This window comes from Hermetia illucens, chromosome 1, assembly GCF_905115235.1.
Source record: "Hermetia illucens chromosome 1, iHerIll2.2.curated.20191125, whole genome shotgun sequence".
In the NCBI taxonomy this organism is placed as follows: domain Eukaryota; kingdom Metazoa; phylum Arthropoda; class Insecta; order Diptera; family Stratiomyidae; genus Hermetia; species Hermetia illucens.
In genome coordinates, this window is record NC_051849.1 from 60,697,300 (window position 1) to 60,721,026 (window position 23,727).

The 23,727-nt window shown below is 36.0% G+C and overlaps 1 long non-coding RNA gene across 1 annotated transcript; it reads left to right on the plus strand.

Moving 5' to 3' along the window:
- Window positions 1-567: 567 nt before the first annotated feature.
- Window positions 568-9,220, plus strand: LOC119646242. Its single transcript, XR_005248703.1, has 3 exons — window positions 568-864; window positions 1,213-1,257; window positions 8,601-9,220. It is a non-coding gene; the product is annotated as an uncharacterized LOC119646242 (long non-coding RNA).
- Window positions 9,221-23,727: the final 14,507 nt, after the last annotated feature.

Here is a 23,727-nt window from a genome sequence, read left to right on the forward strand (position 1 = left end):
GGCAATTGCACACTATTAAATGCATTGTTTCAGCAATTTAATTAAGAAAGAGCCGAATGAGATTCCGCTCCCGTCACGCAGCCGCGGTCACTACACCTGTCTAGACAATATTCTTAGATCAGGCAAACAGTTGTCTCCAATTATCAACATGACTAGACACCAGATAAAATTATTTCATAGGAATTGCAACCGAATGCAATTCAGCATTAATGACCAGGATTTCCAACCGTCACGCTGTAAATCCTTTTTTGAATAAACTTTGTTTTGTTTTAAATTCCATCTTTTAGAACTCAGTGGAACCAAGAGTTTATCATATTTTTTGAAACTTGTAGTGACCGCGGCTGCGCGACGGGAGCGGAATTTCATTCGGCTCTTTCTTAATTAATTTGCTTAAACAATGCATTTAATAGTGTGCAATTGCCTTAAAGTTCGCCGGAGATTGCACATTATTCAATGTATTCAAGCGAATTGATCTTGACAGGAGGGGAATGATTTGCCGCATCCGCAGGCGCATGCGCATGTCGCCGCAACATTGCCTAGCGAGTGAGAAAGGCTATGTAGCGGGAATAGAAGCGGTGCACGAAGAGAGAACGAGGAGAATGTTGCTGGGTGAGGAAAACGGTGCGCGAAAAAATAACTGGGAGTTTGGTTTGAGATCTAGAGGCTAGCGGTTGGGGGAGTTTTTGATCGGGAGGAGAATGCTAAGGTGAAGAAAAGAGGAAAACGGGGAAGATGTTTTGGTCTTGAGGAGTGGTGTTTTGGTGCTTGGCAGAGGACAGGAGAATTCAATTTTGACAGAAGGAGAAATAAGGGAAGAAGAGTGAGAAGTCTTCGAGAAGGAGGAAAAACGTCATCAATCCGAAGGTGAAGGAATGGCAATTGATTCGCCATAAAGGTGCAAAGGCAACTGGATAACTTTTCACCCTAAAGCAAAAAATTAAATAAGTAATAAAACATAACGGACTTAAGGAAGAAATCGGGGAAGCGTTTCGCTAATAATTGTGTGATCAGACGAACAATATAAATGCCTCTATTTAAGAAACCGGTGAAGCGTTTCGCTAATTGTGTGATCAGACGAACAATATAAATGCATTTATCTAAGAAATCTTTGAAAAAGTTGTACATATAATCGGAACTAAAAAGTGGGGCAGAAAAAGCTTTAACTAACATATTATCATTGATACGTGATATAATTTGTTGTTTTTCTTTTAGAACCTGTTACACCAGCCGCCAACCGAGCTCGGCGTGACGACTAGAGTGAGTAATTGTTTGGACTTTTCTTTTATTTTATTTTATTTTATTTTTTTTACTTTTAATATTTTTCATTTGCTTTATTATTTCCTTTTTGTATTTGTATAATTGGTTATTTTATTTTCATCTTTGTGTTAATGGATATTATCATAGAATTTTTATAAACAATGAATTTTGAGTAATCCGAAGTAGTTTGAGGACTTCCTCTCCTTAGTTCCTCCTTACTCCCGCGGAATTCATACAAAAGGGACATCCTCTAATAGAATAACTGGCCGGAGGATGTCGAGGAAGGGTGGGAACCTCATCGGCCGCGCCTCGTTCAAGATCTGAGGCGGAAGGGACGGCAATCGGGAAGGTGATCCGTCGTGGATTTTCCACTACTTGATCGCGGCACTCGGGTCCGGAGACAAACGGCTCCACGCGCGCGGTCGAGCCGTTTTTTTTTTTTATTTATTTTCCAATTTAGCTCGCGTTCTGGTTTTATTCGATAGGCCGTCGCGAATTCCTACGTAAAATTCGATTTTAAAATCCGGTGCGGACCCACGCACCGGTAAAGACACGTTGTTTTAAGTAATGAAGCGTGAGGGATCAAAGCGCTCCAAGGACCCCCCCCCACATTCCCGAGCCTGGCTAGCACAGAGGCGTGCAAGAACGTGTCGACCGAGAGCTTTGATAGAGCTGCAATCTTTGTGGGCGGACCTTCACGGTCAAATTTTGCCAAATTGTTTAGCTTTTTGGGATAGCTCTGCCCTCTAGGTCGTTATCGGCCACTCAAGGGATCGACTTGATCTCCTATCTCCCCAAAAAAAACATTACAAACTGTACTACTCGGTTATGAAACTTGCGCGTCTATGATAGCTTGTTGCATAAACAAATTTGTCCAATAGAAGAGACATTTATATCTAATTTGTTTCCGTTTAATCCTACTGTTCAATATGTTACAAAGTGGTAACTTGTCTCTTTTCCCATCAAGCTATCGACGACCAAGATGGCGTCCACAAAAAAACATATTTCCGACTGAAGCGTGTCTTAAACAGCTTAAAGAAAAGCATATAAAACAAATTCTAAAATCTAGGAGTCGTCAACTAGATAACAGAATGGTAGATGCTTCGATTGAGTCAAACCCTCCAGTTTTTGAAGAGGATAAATCCACAGGGGTTAACAAAATTGTGAAGTCGCACAAGAATCGCAATAAAATTCAAGTAAAGGAAAACATCGTTAAGTCTAAGCAAATGCTGTGGAGTAAAAAGAAAGTAGCGAACAAGGGAAAAGAGAGAAATCGAATATTAAAACGTAATATTCGATTCTTAGGGTCCCGTAAGCAGGAATCAGATAAAGGATAAAATTGCACGTAGAATTGCTCGATCAAAGAAAAGTTACCAAGAGCGAGAGGATTCGTGATAAAAATGCACGGCGGAAAGTTAGAGAAAACGTCACGGTGAATGAAAAATTGAAAGAGATCGTGATGCTAAAGCACGACGGTGTACAAGGCAAATTGATAGAATGAGGATTATAGAAAGACTTCGTGATACTGCTGCATGATGAAATGAAAGATACTGAAGTAAGGGAAAAAGAGAAACTTCGTGATAATCGAGCACGCCAAAAAGCTCGAGATCAAAGAAATCGGAGAACTAGAGAAGGAGCATGATTCTAAAGCCAGATGCAAAGTTCGTACCAATGAAAAATACAGTCAGAAAGACCAGTTGCGAGATAGACAAAGCATTCGAATGATTCAATTATACAGAATAAAAGAACAAATCTGAAAACACAGCAGTACGTCGAAAAACTCGAAAAAATTCGTTGCTTAGAGATAAAGAGAGAACTCGTGATATGAATCAACGGAGAATTGCACAACGCAATCCAAGTACAGAAAAGGAGAGCGGCAGCGAGATACGAAAGCACGAAGAGCTGCTCGATCTAATCCTCAATATTTACAAAGAGAAAGATCAGGACAAGCAACTCGTAAGCAAATACATGCGGAAGACTGGAACGGAGTATGCAATTCCTTCGCAAAAAATTTAAGGGAAGGATATAAGTTAACCCGAACGGAAATGCTGCACGCGCAAACACACCTGTGTCAGCACCACATCCAAAAGCGACGTCTGCAACTATTGGGGTCATCGGTGCAATCGATGAAATCGCATGATTGCACATTAGGCAAAATCATATTAATTTCTTTTATATTTCAAAAAATTGTAGTTAGTTGTAATTAGAATGCCAAACAGGCATGAAGTAATAAATTGTTTTTTTTAATATAACTACCCGATATTTTTATTAACTTATACAAATGCCTGTTATTGTCGTGGGAGATTATGCCCCATCAAATCATTTAGGCAGATTTCGAAAGAATCATTAATAGCTAAACGAAAAGACAATCTGATCTTCTCCACTGAATATATAGAAAGCATTTTGTCTATACATCCTGACGAGGCCAGTGGACTATTTTGCCGTACATGTACCAAAAGCATACAATTGAATGAAATTCCAAAGTTAGCCAGAGTCAATGGGATGATTTTCCCTCTAGACTAATTTCGCCGTGCCGCATTTTCCTGAAAATAGTACGGAAGGATTCAGGCCTAGGATACTAGTATTCACTCGTCGGGAACGTTATAAACGCTCCTGTTGAGGTGGATACTATGGTATCAGTAATACCTCGATCGAGTTCAGATGACCATGTAATTTCCGTGGAGCTGAAGTGGAAAATGTGTTATCAGCATTGGCGGAAGGAGATTTTGAGACCAGAAAAGTTTCGTCAAGCTGCTAGTTACCTCACAAATGGTAAATGGTGCGATGATACTGTGACCGAAAACACGTCTGAACCAAGTCAGGAATGCACTTGCAATATGCGTGATCAGCAAGAGGAAGAATTAATCAATCCTGATGGTGGAGAGGATGTTGGATTCAGAAAACAATTATACCTTAGTAATGGCGCCTGGAGAAGGCAAAATACCTTTATCATTAATTTATGATGAAAATATCGAGAAATTAGGTTTCATCAAAATACATTGTGGTGAACGAACGAATTTTCAAAGTGAAATTGTCTCACCTTGATGTTATAAAGTCAGAATTATCGAGGGAGGATCGCCGTGCTGTGAGAGTGGATTATGTATTTATAGCGTTGAAGAAGCAAGAACTAATCAGCTTTACAAATAATATATCGATTTGTCTCCGTAAGAAAGTGCTAAAAGGGGCCCCTATTTTAGCAGGTAATATACTAGATGGATTTGTCACTAATCTAATTCAACATGATGACGGATATCGGGTTTTAAGTGGAATTAGAAATTTGCCATCACACTAGGAAGTAGAAAAGAAAAGGATTCTAGCTATGATTTGCCAATTTGGGGTTCCGTCTTTATTTATTACTCTTTCCGCCGCTCTGAACCATGATGGCCTGAATTATTTAACATGTTGAAATTCACTGTAGATAAGGAAAATATAACGGAAGAAGAAGCTGAAAGTTTTTCTTACTCGGAGAAAGTTCGACTCATACAATCAGATCCATTCATTTGTGCAACATATTTTGAAATCAGATTTCAAGAGTTGCGCAAAACTTGGTCTAGCTCTGTGGGTTCATTTTGGTCGCATAAAATAAATCACTACTATTATAGAATTGAGTTTCAACATAGGGGTCCCTACCATGCCCACATGATGCTATGGCTAGACAAAACACCTTCCTTTGACCACAAAAGTGCAACGTCTACTTCTGAAATAGTAAAGTTTATTGATGAAATAATTTCATGTAGCAGTGATGAGATCGGAGAAGATCTTGTTAATTTACAAACCCATAGACTCTCGCATACTTGTGATTGGAAACCGGGAAGACTTTGTCGTTTTGAAGTACCTTTTTTCCCAATGGGCAAAATTGAAGTCCTATTTGAGTTGGATACTTCAGATCTGAGAGCGAAATGTTTCAAGCAATTAGCTCTAACTTTAAGAGAAATACTGGATAACATTCCAACAGAGGTAAATTCTTTTGATGCCTTTTTAACATTCGCTGGCATAACACGCGAAGAATATATATAAGCGGTAAGAAGCGTACTGAAAAGACCAACAATTTTACTGCAGCGGTCGTCAAAGGATGTGTATCTATGTGTATTCGAAGAAAATAATCCAATTACACAAAGCGAATATGGATATACAATTTATTCTGGATATATCTCGATTGCTGAGGGCTGCAGCTGAAGAAGCGAAAAAAAGTAATAAAATTGTCCAACAGTCTCTCCGCAGTATTTTTAAATGCATCTGATAAGTTTGCCAATTTTCACACCAATCAATTGGAAATTTTTATAAATACAAATCGGCCTGAGGGAAGAGTTCATTTGTTGAAAAGTATAAAAGATCTCAACAGTATGCATCCAACAAGGGTTGATGTATTTCAAACAAGTTACCATTACGTTAATCGCCCTACTACACAATACTTTGAAAAAATGTGTCTAGCGTTCTTTGCTTCACATTATATAATACTTATTCAAAATATAGCCGCAACAAAAAAGAAGTGAATTCGCGGATTACAAAGAATGTTAATTGGGTAAAATTAGCAAGTGGTTTGGACTAAATATGGCGCCGGAAAAAAGCAAAGGTTATCCGTTTCTGTCGTTTTAGCAGAAACTGGTGAAGTGTTTTACCGTGAACAACTTATGCATTACTACCCATGGCGAAATGAGTACCAGGAATTATTGGATTCCCATCTGGATCTCCCAAGTTTGAAAGTTGTTCACCTGCAATAAAATCGGCAAACTTTCCATTTAATCAATTGGGAAGAGACCGGCAGTTTGATCTGATTCTGGAAATAATCCGAGAAGCTGATGAGGAACCAAATAGGGTAGAACTCCCTAATATAGGGAATGAACCATGACGAGTGTGCGGTAGAGTTTGTGAAGCAGGCCTCAGTTTTGTCTGCAAAAGAATCAACACCGCCTATGCGTACATTCATAAGCGGAGGAGTGGGGTGGGAAAGAGTGTGTTGATCAGAGCGATATATCAAAGTCTATCTCAAGCCTTCCACAAAGAACCAGGCTGTAATACTGACGATATTCGAATACTTCTTTGTGCACTTACTAGAAAAGCAGCTTTTGGAATTAGGTTGCCGATAGCCGAATTATTCACGTATTCCATTAGCTTAAATTTTTCGAATGTTTGGTGGGCCAAGTGCATCGGCGAAAGAGAAAGCTCTCCAAAACGTATTATTGCTTCCAACATGTCAAACCTATGGCCTTCCAACATGTCAAATCTATGGCCTTCCACATACTGTGACGCTAAAAGTAGGTGCGCATTATATGCTCACCGTGAATATTGATACATCTGATGGTTTAGTTAATAGTGCAGACGGAATTCTGAAAGCGCTGGACTATAGGACTAATAAGCGAACTGGTGAACGCAGAACTCTTCGCATTTGGCTAAAATTTTCCGACTTGCAAACTGGCAAATGTAGAAGAACAAATATTTCTCATTCTTCAGGTATGTTCCAAGGAAAGCTGCAAAAAAAATGTATTATATTATTGAGTATATTTCGTTAACTATCAAGATTAAAAGTACGACGTACGCAATTTCCTATTGTTCCAGCTGAGGCAATTACGATACATAAAAGACAGGGAGTAACACTGGCTAAAGTAGCAGTTCATGTGCCTTCAAATCGCCAAATTGCTGTACATAGCATGTTCAACAGTTATTTCATCGGTTTGTTCATTATCAGCGACAAAGATTTTACAGCACCTCCTTCAGATTCAAGCGCTCTTGTGGTGGAAATGAAACGGCTCACTGAAGAACAGTTTGTACCCATGTTTAGATTCCTGAGATAAGATTCCCTTCTTTCACAATGTCCAGTCTTTAAGAAAGCACATTAGGGATTTGTCTGCTGACCCGGGGGTATACGCTTCAGATATATTTATGTTTGTTGAAACTTTGAGTTGCGGGACAGATCATTACACCAACGTTCATTGAAATCGGTAGAGTGAATGGGCCTCTCGCAATTGGATCAAATCGGGGTTACGGGACAATTGTATGGACAAAAGAATATATTTTGAATACTGGTTGACTTACGCAACAGCCAATTAAGCGATTTATCGATTATCGAAAAAAACCTTTTTACTACTCTTTGGAAATAAATGTTTCTTTCTGGGCAACCACAAACTAACTCATTTATTGTTTGTGGTCACCTCAATGAAAATTTCATCCATGAAAGAAATACTGAAATCGAAGAAATCCATGATACGGACTGTAGCTACTACTAGGGGACATACACAGATTGACAATATTTTTTCAAATATTTCTGTAGATGCAGGTGTATATGAAACATTTTTCAGCTATCATAAATCTTTATGCGCGCGATTTTAGTTATATTTATATGCACATATAGTAGTTAGGAGATATATTTTAACTCTACTGGCAATTAGCGAAGAAACCGTGCCTGATGAGCAATCGCCTTATGGTAGTGATAAATTCATAATCTTTATAATAATGCTACAATGAGTGCGAAACCTTAACGAAACGTTTACACTTAACGAAAGATCTTACATAGTGTTACAATTCAATTTATTATTGATTTATTTAAAAAAATCCTTTGTATATATATTGTAACTGGTGTTGGATAAAAAGGAATGCTCAACTAAATTTCATGCATATTAAATAGTTATACTTTTAAAATATTTTGCATAAAAAAACACAAAACCTTTCCTAGCTCCTCCTCCTACCTCCTAGCTTCCCGTTTCTCGACTTGTTTATTCTTTGAACAGGTGTCATACAACTTTCGATTTTACTGTTGCAACAATTAGCATGAACTAATTACTGCAACAGCTCAGCAATAATTTTATATAAATTAATAACATTCGGAACTACTGAGAGTCTTTTTCGCGCGATAAGTACGGGACAAATCTCCTTACCCCGATTGCCCAGTGGGAGACTGCATTTGGTATTGCATCGGTTCATGTCCTAGAGGATAAAAGAACTAATAAAAGTAATAATAAACTAATTTCTTGGCCAAATCGTTCACGGTTGATAAAAGTATTAGGCTTAAAACTAACACACCCAGATACAAACAGGAAATTGTAAAGGAAAACAATAATTCAACCGTACTAACAGAATCTGGCAAAGTTGTACACAAAAGTAATATACAAAATTAACATCTCTTTCCAGACCAGACGTCCAGTTTAGACTGAGACTGATAAAATTTCACACACATTAATTTAGCAATTTACTGGGCCAAATTAGGAGTAATAAATTCATTAACTCTTTGGAAAAAAAGATCAAATTTGCGACAAAAATAGTAGATAAGGATTTGTTAAACTTGGCTTCAGCCTGGTTTTTCCAAAAATCTCTTGAATATGCACGATTTTCGTCTTTTTAATTCACAGATTTAATTTCATCAAATCATAAATTTTCAAACGACGCACGATATTTCTCTACTGATACTACTTCCCTGTGCGACACTCGCTTGCAAAATGAAAATTGCCGGCCCAGCCGACTATCGATCAAACGGTCTCGGTCCTGCTCATTTTGTGAGAAAAACCAAAAATGCATTTTCAATCGCCTCAACCAGGACAATCGTTAGGTCTGCATTTCACAATTTATGACCTGGTCAAGTTTAAATACAAGGTCAATGTTCCCTTTTGATCGGTTATACAATATTCGAACATTGTTATTAGCTACAAATTAACAATTTATATATAAATGTGATAAATCAAAACAAAATACGCAGTTCAATTTCATTTACTAATCAGCAAATTAAGTGTTGTTGAACCTTTCGATAATTTGCATATAATAAATAGATCAGCACTAAATGAAAGCTCGTTCAACCAGGTATTTGCTTGCATAACAAAATGTTATATTCATGTCAATAACTTCGCAACTTTTCTATTCATTTAAGCAAACTCAATATTAGTATTTAAGGAAGAAATTGTTAATGTTCTATACTCAGTAAATAAAAATTTCGACAGAGAACGTTCTGCTTTGTTATTTATTGGTCAAAGTATAATTTGAGGATACTTTTTAAAGATAATTCCATAATTTGAGGATTATTGAACGATGGAAAATATCTGTACCCTAATTTTAGGATTTTTGTACATCGTTTGACATTTTTCCAAATTTTAGGGAAAGGTAACAGGTGGTATGTTTTTGATAATTGAAATGATTAATTTTTGAAATTTTAAATGATTGAGGTAAATGAATGTCGGGAATGGGAAAAGGGGAATTGGGAGAAGTATGTATACCTGTATTGGCAAAGATAAGGGATATTAAAATGGAAACAAGTCGGGAAACCGAAAGCTGGACGCTTCAGGTATGAAAGGCTTTGTGTATTTCTTTTATAAAGAGATTTGGGTATGCATTTGTCCCATTAGCATGTAGCACGTAAAATATGCATATATTACGTGAAAATACCCACTTTCAAGTGATATTGACATTCATAGTCTCGAATTTGCAGAGAAGCGACAGCTTTGACCTAGTATTACTTTGTTAGTAATAGTGCGATTTTCACCAAATTTGGTAGGATCATGCTCTATACTGTAACCTATATTGTGCAAAATTTTGTGATTCTAGGGAGAACTTAAGGGGGGTTTTCCTGTCAATTACTAAAAATTATAGTAATGTAGTATTATTAACTTTATTTGAACAGGCATTGGTATGGAGGGTATTTCGGAGCCTAGGCACCATATAGTGACAGTTCCCTGATTTTTTTCAGATTTTTCGGTGGGGTAGATTCTGAGAACGGGTTCGTTAAAAAAATGACCACTTTCAACCCCCCGCACCACCCACTTTTTCAACAAATGTCAAAACTAAGACTGGCTTCGAAAAGTACTAATCGAGACCTTTAATTTGATACCCCACATGACTATATTTGATGAAAAAAAAATTTACACCCTCCCTTTGCATGTATGCGGACCCCCCCTTAAATTCGTCGTAAAAGGATGTAACTCACTATATGCGTGAGCGTTCACAGTTCCCACCTTTCTACCAAATTTGGTGCCAATCGCTACAACCGTCTCCGAGAAAAATGCGTGTGACGGACAGACAGACAGACAGACAGACGGACAGACAGACAGACAGTAAACCGATTTTAATAAGGTTTTGTTTTACAAACAAAACCTTAAAAAGGGGTGAATATTGTGTCTGAAAAAGAAGTACTGCACATGTAGCAGAAGGCGAGCATACTAAAATATACAATGAATATTGAGTAATCATTTGTCTGATTCTTTGCTATGATATATCAAAGAGTCACTCATTCGAAACCGAATCTGTTCTGCATCCTCGAAAGCAAAATGGATATGAATGATTATAAGTGCATTCACAGAGTCGAAGAATAAACTCAGGTAGCGTTTCCCGCATTACTATATTTCGTCTTGATATATTCGTAAACGAGGTCCCAAGTGGCAAATATAGTACTTTTGAAATTAAATATACATTAAAGTAAATAAGTTATTTTGTTTAATTTTAGAAGAAGTGTTGTAAAAAATGAGTTCTGAAAATTCTTTTGAGAAAGTAAGTATTGCAAGTAATGTGAATTTTTTTTTTTAAATCAATTTCTGTTATCAATGTCTGTCACACCTGATTTATTCGGAAACGGCTGGACCGATTATCACGAAAATTTGTGAGAGCGTGTGGTCTGATGTTCCCTTTACATATAGCAAGTGGCGCTATTTTGTGTTAAGTTTCAGGAAGGTTCATGCCAGGAATGCAAAATGTTGCATTTGTATAAAGCACGACATTAGGCACAATTTGGTCAAGTTTGAAGAAAATCCAACTATTATTAACAAAATTATAGAGGGTGAAACCCTGCCATTTGTTATGAATTTCTGCATTCTACAACGTGTATGACGTTATCACCTCATATCAATTCGTCAATACTACAACAAAGTGAGCTCCCATGAATGGGGGGTCACAAAGAAACACTTAATTTTTGGCTCATTTGTATATCATTTTTGGCTCATTTGTATATCAATATTAATTACTCCAGCCACACATATGCGCGTATGTAGGCATATATACGTGCTAAAGAAGTTTGCAGGTAGTTAATCCCCATAGATATATTAGTACATTAAACCAGTGGTATTCAATATACGTACTATATATGTACAAGTGTATCCTTTTGTGCATGAAGTAAACCCAAAAGATAAGTACGATCGATTTATATATGCATGGATATGTACAGTATTCGATAATAGGCAGTTTGTTTGTTTAGGGTGAGAATAATATCTATGGCTGTAATATGTACGCATATCTTGTAATTTGGAGAAATATAAAGGAATATGTTGGATTTGTAGCTTTATACGGTTGGCAAAATATGCGTAGAAGTTTCTCAGATAAGATGAACACAAAACCTTAATACCAGGCACGCGAGCTTCCGGTATTCCGACTTGTTTTTTGATTACATATCCTTTCACCTTCACGTCTACATTCTTATGAAGAATTTCAAGAAAGTGTGAAAGTTACAGTAGTTTTAGTCTTTGCGAATCTCCGTGCTCGTGCATGTGTCGGTACCCGTGCACAGCAACAATGGAGCTTTCACCGTCACTGTCACGAGACACACAAGCCAACTGTTAGTCTAGAGGCACAGCAGTATGTTAAACCTGTTTTTGAAAATTTTGTCGACGACAGTTTTGTCTGGGAAAGAACACTCTAAATAAGAATTTTATAATAAAAAGCTCTAGGCGATCATTTTCAAACAAATGTTTGCGTGTAAAGAATTTATCGAATTGGGCGTGCATATTTCGCTAGCCGAGTTCAGTGAAGGACGAATAACCTGTAGTGACCGCGGCTGCGCGACGGGAGCGGAATTTCATTCGGCTCTTTCTTAATCAATTTGCTTAAACAATGCATTTAATAGTGTGCAATTGCCTTAAAGTTCGCCGCAGATTGCACATTATTCAATGTATTCAAGCGAATTGATCTTGACAGGAGGGGAATGATTTGCCGCATCCGCAGGCGCATGCGCATGTTGCCGCAACATTGCCGAGTGAGAAAGGCTATGTAGCGGGAATAGAAGCGGTGCACGAACAAAGGCAGCGAGAATGTTGCTGGGAGAAGGTTTTTGGCGGGAAGGAAAAAACGGGGAGTTGGATTGGAGATCTAGAGGCGAGCGGTTGAATGAGATTCGATAGGGGTTTTGGAGTTTTTTTTGGTTGAAAGATCTAGATCTAGAGGCGAGTGGTTGGATGTGATTCGGGAATTGATTTGGAGTTTTTGTGTGAAATCTAGAGGCGAGTGGTTGGATGAGATTCGGGAATTGGATTTTGAAGATTGGAGTGGAAGAAGGAGAAAAAGGCAGCAGCGAGTTTTTTTTCTTGGGCGAAAGAGTTTAGGAGGTGAAGGAGGAAGTTTTTGGAGCTTGAGAACTTAGCGAAGGAAGGTGAAGTAATGACAATAGATTCACAATAAAGAAGCAATAGGCACTGGATAAATTTTCACCCGAAAGCAAAAATTGGAAAGGTAATAACCCATAATTGACTTAAGGAAAAGATCAGTGAAGCGATTCGCTAATGATTTGATCAGACGAGCAATATAAGTGCCTCTATTTAAGAAATCAGTGAAGTGTTTCGCTAATGGTGTGATCAGACGAGCAAAATAAATACATTTATTTAAGAAATCTTTGAAAAAGTTGTACCTATAGTCGGAACTAAAAAAAAAAAAAAAAATAGTGAAACAGAAAAACTGTAATTATCATATTGTCATTGCATACGTGACATAATTTATTGTTTTTCTTTTAGAACCTGTATACCAGCCGTTAACCGAGCTCGGCGTGACGACTAGAGTACGTAAGTGGTTGGATTTTTTTTTTCTCTTTTATTTTATTTTATTTTCTTTTTTTTTATTTATGTTCAATATTTTTCATTTGCCATATTATTTCTTTTTTTTTTTGAATTGGTATAATTAGTTATTTTATTGTCACCTTCGTGTTAATAGATAATATCTTAGAATTTTATATTAAATAATGAATTTTTCGTAATCGGAAGTAGTTTGAGGACTCCCTCTCCTTAGTTCCTCCTTTTTTCCCGCGGGATTCTTACATAAGGGACATCCTCTAAAAGAATAACTGGCCGGAGGATGTCGAGGAAGGGTGGGAACCTCACCGGCCGCGCCTCGTCCAAGATCTGAGGCGGAAGGGACGGCAATCGGGAAGGTGATCCGTCGTAGATTTTCCAATACTTGATCGCGGCACTCGGGTCCGGAGACAAACGGCTCCACGCGCACGGTCGAGCCGTTTTTTTTTTTTTATTTTCCAGTTTAGCTCGCGTTCTGGTTTTATTCGATAGGCCGTCGCGAATTCTTACGTGAAATTCGATTTTAAAATCCGGTGCGGACCCACGCACCGGTAAAGACACGTTATTTTTAGTAATGAAGCGTGAGGGATCAAAGCGCTCAAAGGACCCCCCCCCACATTCCCGAGCCTGGCTAGCACAGAGGCGTGCAAGAACGTGTCGACCGAGAGCTTTGATAGAGCTGCAATCTTCGTGGGCGGACCTTCACGGTCAAATTTTGCCAAATTGTTTAGTTTTTTTGGGATAGCTCTGCCCTCTAGGTCGTTATCGGCCACTCAAGGGATCGACTGGATCTCTTATCTCCACAATTATCATTACAAACCCTGGTAAAAATTCTAGACATAATGGACTACCCAATTGGCTTTAAATCCTATGAAAAAAAGCTACGACGGCTGCGTCGAAGGAAGTCTGTTTGTCCAAATAAGTAGCGCAGCAAGAAGGAGTACTTTTGTACGGTCCACGGATAGCAGAATAATCAATTGTAAATGTTAATATGAATTTTTAAAAAAATATTACCTAAATAAATTGTGAAAACTTTAAATGCGTTTTTCTCTGATTTACCAAAAATAAAACATAAATTTGTTTAACGAGAGAAAAAGAGTTTAAAAAAAGGCCGACTTTTTCGACATTTTTTTTTAATTATTCACTATTTTCATTGATTTTTTTACAAAAGGCGGTAAGTCATCATATAAGAAACCTTCCCTTTTGGCATGCTCTTTATTTTTATTGTTTCAGATATGCAATTTCAAGCATTAAAACAATCTTTTTGTTAGTTTCGAAGGTTAAAAGAATTTTCTGGATGAAGTTTTATTGTCATATGTAATCAAATAGCTGAGAAAAAATATTGAATTATGCGTACTTTCTGATACTTTTCGCGGTACTAGTACCTTAAGTAATAATAATTAAATGTCTAATATTCATCTATGTGAAGGGTTCGTCTTGCCGATGTTTATTTGACAATTTTTAAGAATTTGTATTTGTCAGTATTTTTTTTCATTCATGGGCCCATAAATGTTCCGTATTTAATTGGAAGTGGTCATGATTTCAATGTAATTTCAATTATTCTTAGAATGTGACTTCTGGTTCAAGCGACACCATACTTGAGCTTCTCAATGACGAATTTAAATTCAATTTAAAATGAGGACGTGGCAGTGTGTGGGACACGTTCTCAAGAATGAAGAAGAAAACCCTAACGACAAAGAGGTCAAATGTATAGTTGCTTGTAAGGAGTGCTATAGCATTCGTAAGTTTTTAGTCAGTACATCAGATGATTTGATGAGGAACCGATGCAACACCGTTGCTAGTCGTAAATCGAAGAAAGCAGAAGAAGTTAATGTTAGCGTGGATACTAAACAAAAAGACATCGAACTACTGGCTACTCAATGAATAGTCAAGTATTGCTGCTCATTTAAGATTGCCAAAGATTCTCGGCTAAAAAAGTCCGCAGAATTTTTAATAAAAGTGGGTCTGAACTTTGGACCAAATGTCAACATTGATATTTTACTGCAACATCCTACAACTTAGCGGGTTATCTATACGCAAAATATATACAATACTAAAAACTTGCTGAGTCAATTAGGCCGGTATGTGCCGGATGACTAGCAGATGCACAACGGTGAGAATGCGATACTACACGTGGCTAAGGTACAGATATTGCATCAGCATTAATTTTAAGTATATGGCAAGTATGCATAGCTCTCCTAAAATATTCGGAGCCGTTGTAATGTCCATTTGTAAATCGTAATTTAATAAAAGTTGTGTTAATGTTCATTTCGTATCGTAATGTAATAAAAAAGTGTTTTTAATGTTGTTTCACCCGGTAAACGTGGGAGTTCTCTCTTTTTTAAGTGCTCGATGACGCGACTACAAGCGTGGCGCAATCGGTAAACGTCTAAACGGTAAAAGTCTAAAATACCATCAAGGACAGTTCGGCGAAAAATCGTACAAAATTAATAATTAAAAACCGCGAGTGTAGTTTTGATAAAGCCGGTGCACCAATACACTTGTCTAATAAAACAAATCGGAAATGTCGGAAAGATAATTATCTGTTAATAAATAATTCCTGTTCGCGCAAACCACAAGAAGCGAAAAGTTTTTGAAACGGTGGGTGAGGCTAAACAGATAAAATAATGAATAGATGAAGTACTTTAAGAAACTGTGGCTGAAGAGACTGTGAACTAAGGACTGTAAAAGAAGTGATAAAGTGATAAGTGAAAAGAACAGACAATCAAAACTGAGAAATTATAAAATAGGAGAAATCAAGGTAGGATCTAGACAAATAAGGTAGTCAATTCACAAGATAGAAAAAATGGAAACAGCAAATAGAAAGCAAAAGGGGGGAAGTGCCTTCAAGACACGGAAACAAATAGAAAATGACACAATGGAGGACACCATTCGACAATTACAGTCGCAGTTGCAAGAAAAGGAACATCAGCTACAACAATGAGCGGCTGCTGTTCAACAAATGTCGACAAATCAGTCAATGACAGAAAAAAAGAGAGAAAATTTTAAAGGAAATACGTTTCATGAATAACTTCACTTGCAGTGGAGATATAACAATCAATAGCTTCATCAGCAGCATGGAATACTATCTAAGTAGAATCACAGAAGAGGAGTTGCAGAAAACAGCAGTCAGGACGATCTTCTACGAAAAAAACCAGGACGATACAAAGAATGTTATTATCAATATACCCGAACCGGGTAATTGGCAATTAATCAAGCAGCAATTGAAGTTAGGTATAGGCCGGATATAGAGCCTTCGGAGTTATATAGAAGAATCAACAGATTGGGGATCAACACCGTGAGAGAATTAGCGGAAGACGTGAAAAAAATAAAATATAAATCTGAAGAATTAAAAATGTATTATAAGGAAAATTTAGGTATAGAATTAACAAATGTAAATTAATTACTCACTAATACAGTAAAAGAAATTAGTTAGAAAGTGACAGATAAAATCGTTAGCATAAAGCGAATGGGATGGTTTGAAGATGTATGCATCAGACCACAACAAAATGAAATATAAAAACTCTAATAATCACAAAGAAAACAAAATTAGACACCCCAGTTCAAATAATTACAACCAAAATGATAGAAACAGTTTACTATCTGTTCTGTTTGTATCTCTAGACAATATGAACCAGGCATCAATGACAATGACCGCCATAGGTACTCTAATAACGACAGTTTGAACGATAACGGACGATAGAGACATTCCAATACCAACAATTCTAATATTTTCCCAGAGGAAAGTCAAAATTCTAATCCTCCAATGGGTCAGGTCAAAGTAAAAGAAGTAATAATTCAGAGCAGAAACAAAACTGGAAACCACCACCTCCAGAATCCATGGATATTGAAAATGTGGAAGATAATCAGAATAACAGGGAAAATGGAAACTGTAGAAAAAAATTCAAAACAATATTACAAACAAAATAGGTCAAATAATTCAAAAAGTCCAACCGAATCAGAACCCCAGAAATAAATAGCACCGAAAATCAAACGTTTTTTCTAAATCAGCCTCGGAAAAACTACCCCTCATAGAAATAACAATAAACCGAAACAAATACGTGGCTCTAATCGATACAGGAGCATCGTTCAATATAATTAATGATCGAGTCATATCCTTTAAGAAAATTAAAATTGAACCCTTTAATTTTTTCACCATCACTGATAAGAACACAATAGAATATGAGGTAAAAACTCCTGCTCCTGAAGAGTTTTGTACACCACCATCTAAGGCTATGATAAAATCGAAAGTCGGTATACTACAAAATAGAAGATATCAATTTATAATATGTGTCGATCTACTCAATAATCTCCACACAATGATTGATTTAGAGAAAACAATTATCATTCTTAATGGTAACGCCATTAAATTTATTAATAACGCCTACTTATTTCACCAAATGAATACGTTGGAAAAAATTAATAAATCATTTAAACGAAGAACGTAGGGAAATAATGAAATTAATTATATTTTTTAAAGAAGGAAATAGGCTTACAAGCACTTCTACCACTCAACACGAGATTAAAATATTAACCGATGGTCAGATAAACTCTAAATTGTATCGATACCCTCCAAAGCATGAAATGGAAGTAAGGAGGCAAGTAAAAGAGATGGAAGAGCAAGGAATGATAAGCAAAAGTAATTCCAGATTTGCTTCACCTCTAAAACTGTCCCAAAGAAATCCGATAATTCTGCTGAAAAAAGTTTCGCCTGGTCATAGATTACAAGTTCAATGAGGTGACGGTCGATGATAAATTCCCGCTACCAAACATCGACTCCATCCTAGAAAAACTGAGCAGAACTCAGTATTTTTCGACAATAGATCTCGTCAAGGGATAGCATCAGATTCTCGTGAAAGAGGAAAACAGGTACAAAACAGCCTTTGTAACACCTCACGGGTTCTATGCGTTTGTATGGATGCCGTTTGGACTAAGAATGAATGCCCCTGCGACATTCCAAAGGTTAATGAACGACATCCTCAGAGACCATATTATCCCCATCTGTGTGATGTACTTAGACGACATCCTTATTTTAAACACCTCATTAAAGGAGAAGATAAGATCACTAACTGAGAATTTCAAAACGTTGCAATCGCTTCAATTAAAAATACAAATTGATAAGTGCAACTTCAGGTACGAAAAAACAACTTTTTTGGGTCATTGAAAACCAAAGACGGTTTGAAGTCCTAATAAAATAAAAATTGTTCAGTCATTGGAACTACCAAGAACTGAGAAGCAAATTAAAAGCTTCCTTGGATTAACTGGGTACTACCGCAAATTTGTGGAGGACAGACAACGGGTTCTTAGCGATCATGTCGTCTGTAAATTATTGCCGGGTAATACATTTTCAATATCAAGTACCCCAAAGGGAGAGAAAATAAGGTGGCAGATTTTTTTATCATAAGTAGAACAAAACAAGTTGAACAGGAAGATACAAAGTCGAATAGAACTGCAAACAGGATCATTTTCAGATCAAGGAATATTATTCAATGCCGAAGGAAAAGATAGTGTTACTGGAGAAACCACATACTCTGCAGGAGTTACACAGGACCTTACACCCATTAACATAAGTACACCAAGTACACTTGTACCTAACCCTAAGGTCACCTTCACCAATAATCCAGATGATGACATCAGTCCATATCATCAGTAATATAAGAACATATATAAACATCCTCAACCAATGTAAACACTAACCTAAGTTCATATGTAAACATCCCTTAACTAATGTAAACATCGATCCGTTCAATCTCATATGACTCATCATCTTATCTTTTCCAATATCCAATTCGTATCTTCAATACGATGAGTCATCACTATTTCATCATTTCAAACGATAGATGACTTCATTCGATCTATAAACAAACTAGATCAAATGAAGATCAGCGCGTAATTAAAATATCATATTACAGAATATGCAAAATGCATTATCAGCATTTTGCATCCTTTGTTCGGAACACTATAAATATAGAACTCATCCCAACATTAGACAGTTTCTCATTATATCAAAGTCGAGTGAAGTTCTCCTGGAGTTCTTCTAAAAGTATTAGTATTATATCAAAGTCGGGTTCTTGTAATGGAGTTCTTGTCAAGTAATACTTAGTTCCGGGATATAGTATTAAGTAGAATACTAGTGTTATTCGAAGTTTAATAAAGTGCTTTTAAATTAATAAAAGTGGCGTTTCAAATAATAAGTCTCGCGGAAGAGACTTTTAAAATTTATCGTTTTGAATAGCGCAAGCCCGCTATTCGTAACTGGCGCAGTCGTCCGTCAAAAGGTGGGAGGAAACCCCTTTTCGACTCGTAACCTACAGTTATTCGAAGAAAATTCGAATAACCTAATAACAATAGTTCAAGAAAATTGAACTATCACTATAACTCACAATATTCGAAGAAAATTCGAATAATATAATAAAAACTAGTTCAAGAAAATTGAACTACTATCAACCACTCGAAGAAAATTCGACTGGCTAACACAAAAATATATAGTCCCTATTGTGCTAAACTCCGTAAGTAGTCTGGAGAAAATTCAGGCGAAGGGAGCATACAATATACTATATATATAATAAACAGTGAAAACAGTGAATAATAATACAAATCAAAATAATACAAATCAAATAATACAAATCAAAATAACAAATATAACACAACAAAATGGTTGAACAAATCCCTCTACCACTCGACTTTGGAGAACTCATCAAGGAAGCGAGAAAACTTCCCACATATACCGGAAACAACAGAGAATACTCTCTAACAACATGGCTTGAGGAAGCCACATCCTTACTACAACTTGTCCAGCCTGGTGATCAACAGTCGTACATCTTGAGACTAATACTCTACAAACTGCAAGGCGAAGCGAGACACGTAGTCCAAAAATTACCTAACCCAACATGGAACACCGTCAAAAATATTCTTCTATCAACATTTGGAGTCCACGAAACATATTCTACAATAGTAAACCGAATTCATAAAGTAAGTTCTAGAAATATAGAGGACACATATTATAAATTAAATAAACTATTAAACAGAATAAATACTAAATATGTACAAGATCCTCAAAGGGAATCCCATTCCGAATTTAACCCAATCAGAAACGAAAATTTAGTCCTGAATAAATTCAAATCCCTTTTACCAGAATTCAAATCATACTTAATTGAGACGAGAAATTGCGAAACGCTTAACCAAGCTTATAACTTATTGCGCGAAATAGAACAAAATATTGACAACAGTAATTATAATAATAAATACAAAAATAACAGTAATAACCACAACAATAACTTCCGTAATAACTTCAATTCAAATTCAAATACTAATAAGTATCAAACAAACAGATATAACAATTACAGACCCAATAATAATAACAGTAACAGACAATATAATAACAGTAACCACTACCGTGATCGAAATAATAATAATAATAATAACTACAATCAAAACTATAATCGCAATTACAACCGAAATTATAACTCCAACAACAGAATGGAAATAGACAATTCTAATATATACAGACAAAATAACCCAAACCCAGATCCAATTGAACCAATGGATACAAATTTTCAGGTAATCGCCTCGGAAATTACCTACCAATAATCAATCTCCACATCGATAATCAAATTGTCCCTACACTAATTGATACAGGTGCATCCATTTCTAGTATTGACAAAAATAGTCTACCACAAAACCCAAAAATTTCACTAGACACCCCAATCTCTGTAAACGGATTAGGTGGATCCTATAATGTACAACACAAAGTTAAATCTAACATGCCCACGGAATTCAATTTACCACAATCCCATAAAATATTATGGCACGTAATGGATTTCCAGAATAAGGAATTCAAAGCCGTTATTGGTCAAAACATTTTACATCCCTTAAACGCCCAAATTAATGTAGGCGAAGGTGTAATGTTAATTAATAGTGAAAAACTAAAATTCAATTATTCGATCCCTGATGAGATAAATTATCAAATCGACATTGAAACCAACCAGTCCCGTGATCAATTGTTTGAAGGATTGAACAGCGAAGAGGCAATAATCCTCAAGAAAATACTCAGCGAATATGAGTCACTATTCTATCGAGAAGGACAAAACCTTAGTTGCACAACCCAAACAAAACACGAAATCATCACTAAAACCAATAAACCCCTTTATTCCAGAATCTATCGTTTTCAACCTGCCCATGAAAAAGAGGTAGAAAATCAAATTAACGACATGTTAAAGCAAAACATTATAAAACCATCACATTCCCTCTATAACGCACCAATATGGATCGTTCCAAAAAAACTAGATAACTCCGGTAAACAAAAATGGAGAATTGTAATTGACTATAGAAAACTAAACGAAGAAACTATAGATGACAAATTTCCAATTCCAAATATAGAATCCATATTTGACAAACTCGGAAAAGCCCAGTATTTCACAACCCTTGATCTAGCAAAAGGATTTCATCAAATTGAGATCAGCGAACATGATCGTCATAAAACTGCCTTTTCTACTCCCCAAGGACACTACGAATTCAATCGTATGCCCTTTGGTTTGAAAAACGCCCCTGCAACCTTTCAGCGAATGATCAACGAAGTTCTTAGAGAACATGTGAATAAAATATGTGTAGTATACTTGGATGATATACTAATTTTCGCCACTTCCCTTCAGGAAATGGAACTCAATATTAAAAAAATATTTAATACCCTTGAAAAATACAAACTCAAAATACAAATCAATAAATGTAAATTCTTCGCAAAGTCCACAGAATACCTAGGACACGTTTTAACAACAGATGGAATAGAACCAAACCCTGCAAAAATAAAAATAATTAAAAATCTTAAAGTCCCTAAAACTACAAAAGAAATAAAATCATTCTTGGGAATAACTGGCTATTATAGAAAATTCATTAATAATTATGCAAAAATTGCATCACCACTTACTGACGCCCTGAAAAAAGACAATCAAATTAATATTGAAAACCCTAAATACGTTGCAGCCTTTGAAAAATTAAAGGAACTTTTAATAAATCACCCCATCCTAAAATATCCTGATTTCAAACAAAAATTCGTTCTCACAACAGACGCTTCAAATAAGGCAATAGGTGCCGTCCTTTCACAAAATGGACATCCGATATCGTACGCAAGTAGGACACTCAATGAACATGAGCGTAACTATAGTACAATAGAAAAAGAACTATTAGCAATCGTTTGGTCCACAAAATACTTCAGACCTTACCTATACGGAGTAAAATTTCATATTAAAACAGACCATAGACCCCTTGTTTGGCTCAGTAACCTAAAAGAACCCAATTCCAAATTACAACGATGGAAAATAAAACTAAATGAATACAACTTTAACATTGAATACGTTAAAGGTAAAGAAAACAAAGTAGCTGACTTTTTGAGCAGAATAAACGCCGACAAATTTGAAATAAACGTATTAACAAAAAATAGTCCAATCGAAAAAATGGATATAGATCAGACATCCGATATTGCGACCATACACTCTGGAACAGAAGACCAACATGACCATATCCCTATAAAAGACGGAATAGTAAATATATATAAAACTCAAATAATAATTGTAGAAAGAAAACAAAAAGAAATTCAAATCGTCAATAAAAGAAGACGAATATTCATTGATCAGAACGATATAAATTCAGAAAATGCTATAATAGATATACTTCGACGTTACATACCTGAAAAAGGACACATAGGTATATATTGCAAATTAAACGACCATCAATGGAACGTAGTTCAACAAAATATAATAAATCTTTATTCCAATAATAACGACCTAAAATTTATCAAATGTACCCAACTTGTAATTGACTTAATCAACGAAGAACAATGTTACGACAAAATTAGAGAAATACACGAAAATACAAATCACCGTGGAATAACAGAAAACTATGCCAAAATCAAAACCAAATTCTATAATACTATAATGGGATACTCAAACTAATAACCAAATATATAAATAATTGTGACATATGTAACCAAATCAAATACGACCGAAACCCTGTAAAACCAAAATTTCTAATTTCCGAAACCCCAACAGATATCAACGAAATAATACACATAGATGTATTTACCATCAAAAAACGACTATTCTTTACCGCCATAGATAAATTTTCCAAACACTTATACGTAAAAGAAACTTCCGATAAAAACGCCATAACCTTTATTCAATTACTACGCGAAAGAAACGCAAATTTAGGTAAACCCCTCAAAATAATTGCAGACAACGAATTCAATATGGTAAACATTAAAGAATACCTGAAATCTGAAAACATCGAAATACATTTCACTTCCCCTAAATCACATACAGGAAATTCCGACATGAGTAGATGTCATAGTACCCTTCTGGAACATATCAGAACCTTAATTCAAACAAAACCATCCTTGAACATTAGTGAACAAGTATTAAAATCAGTAGAATATTACAACAATACAATACACTCCACAATTGAAACAAAACCCTTAAATGTACAGTACGGAAATATTGAAAAATCTAAATTACTCAAAATAATAACCGATAAAAAACGAAAATGGATAAAATATCATAACAAAACTAGAGAACCTAAACCAGAAATCGAAAACGGAGAAATATATATAAAAAACTACGAAAGTGAGAGACATAAAGACAAACCCAAGTTCAGAAAAGTAAAAGTAACTCTTGACAAAAATGGTAATATCTTCGCGAACAAAACTAAACATAACAAACATCAAACTAAAATTCAT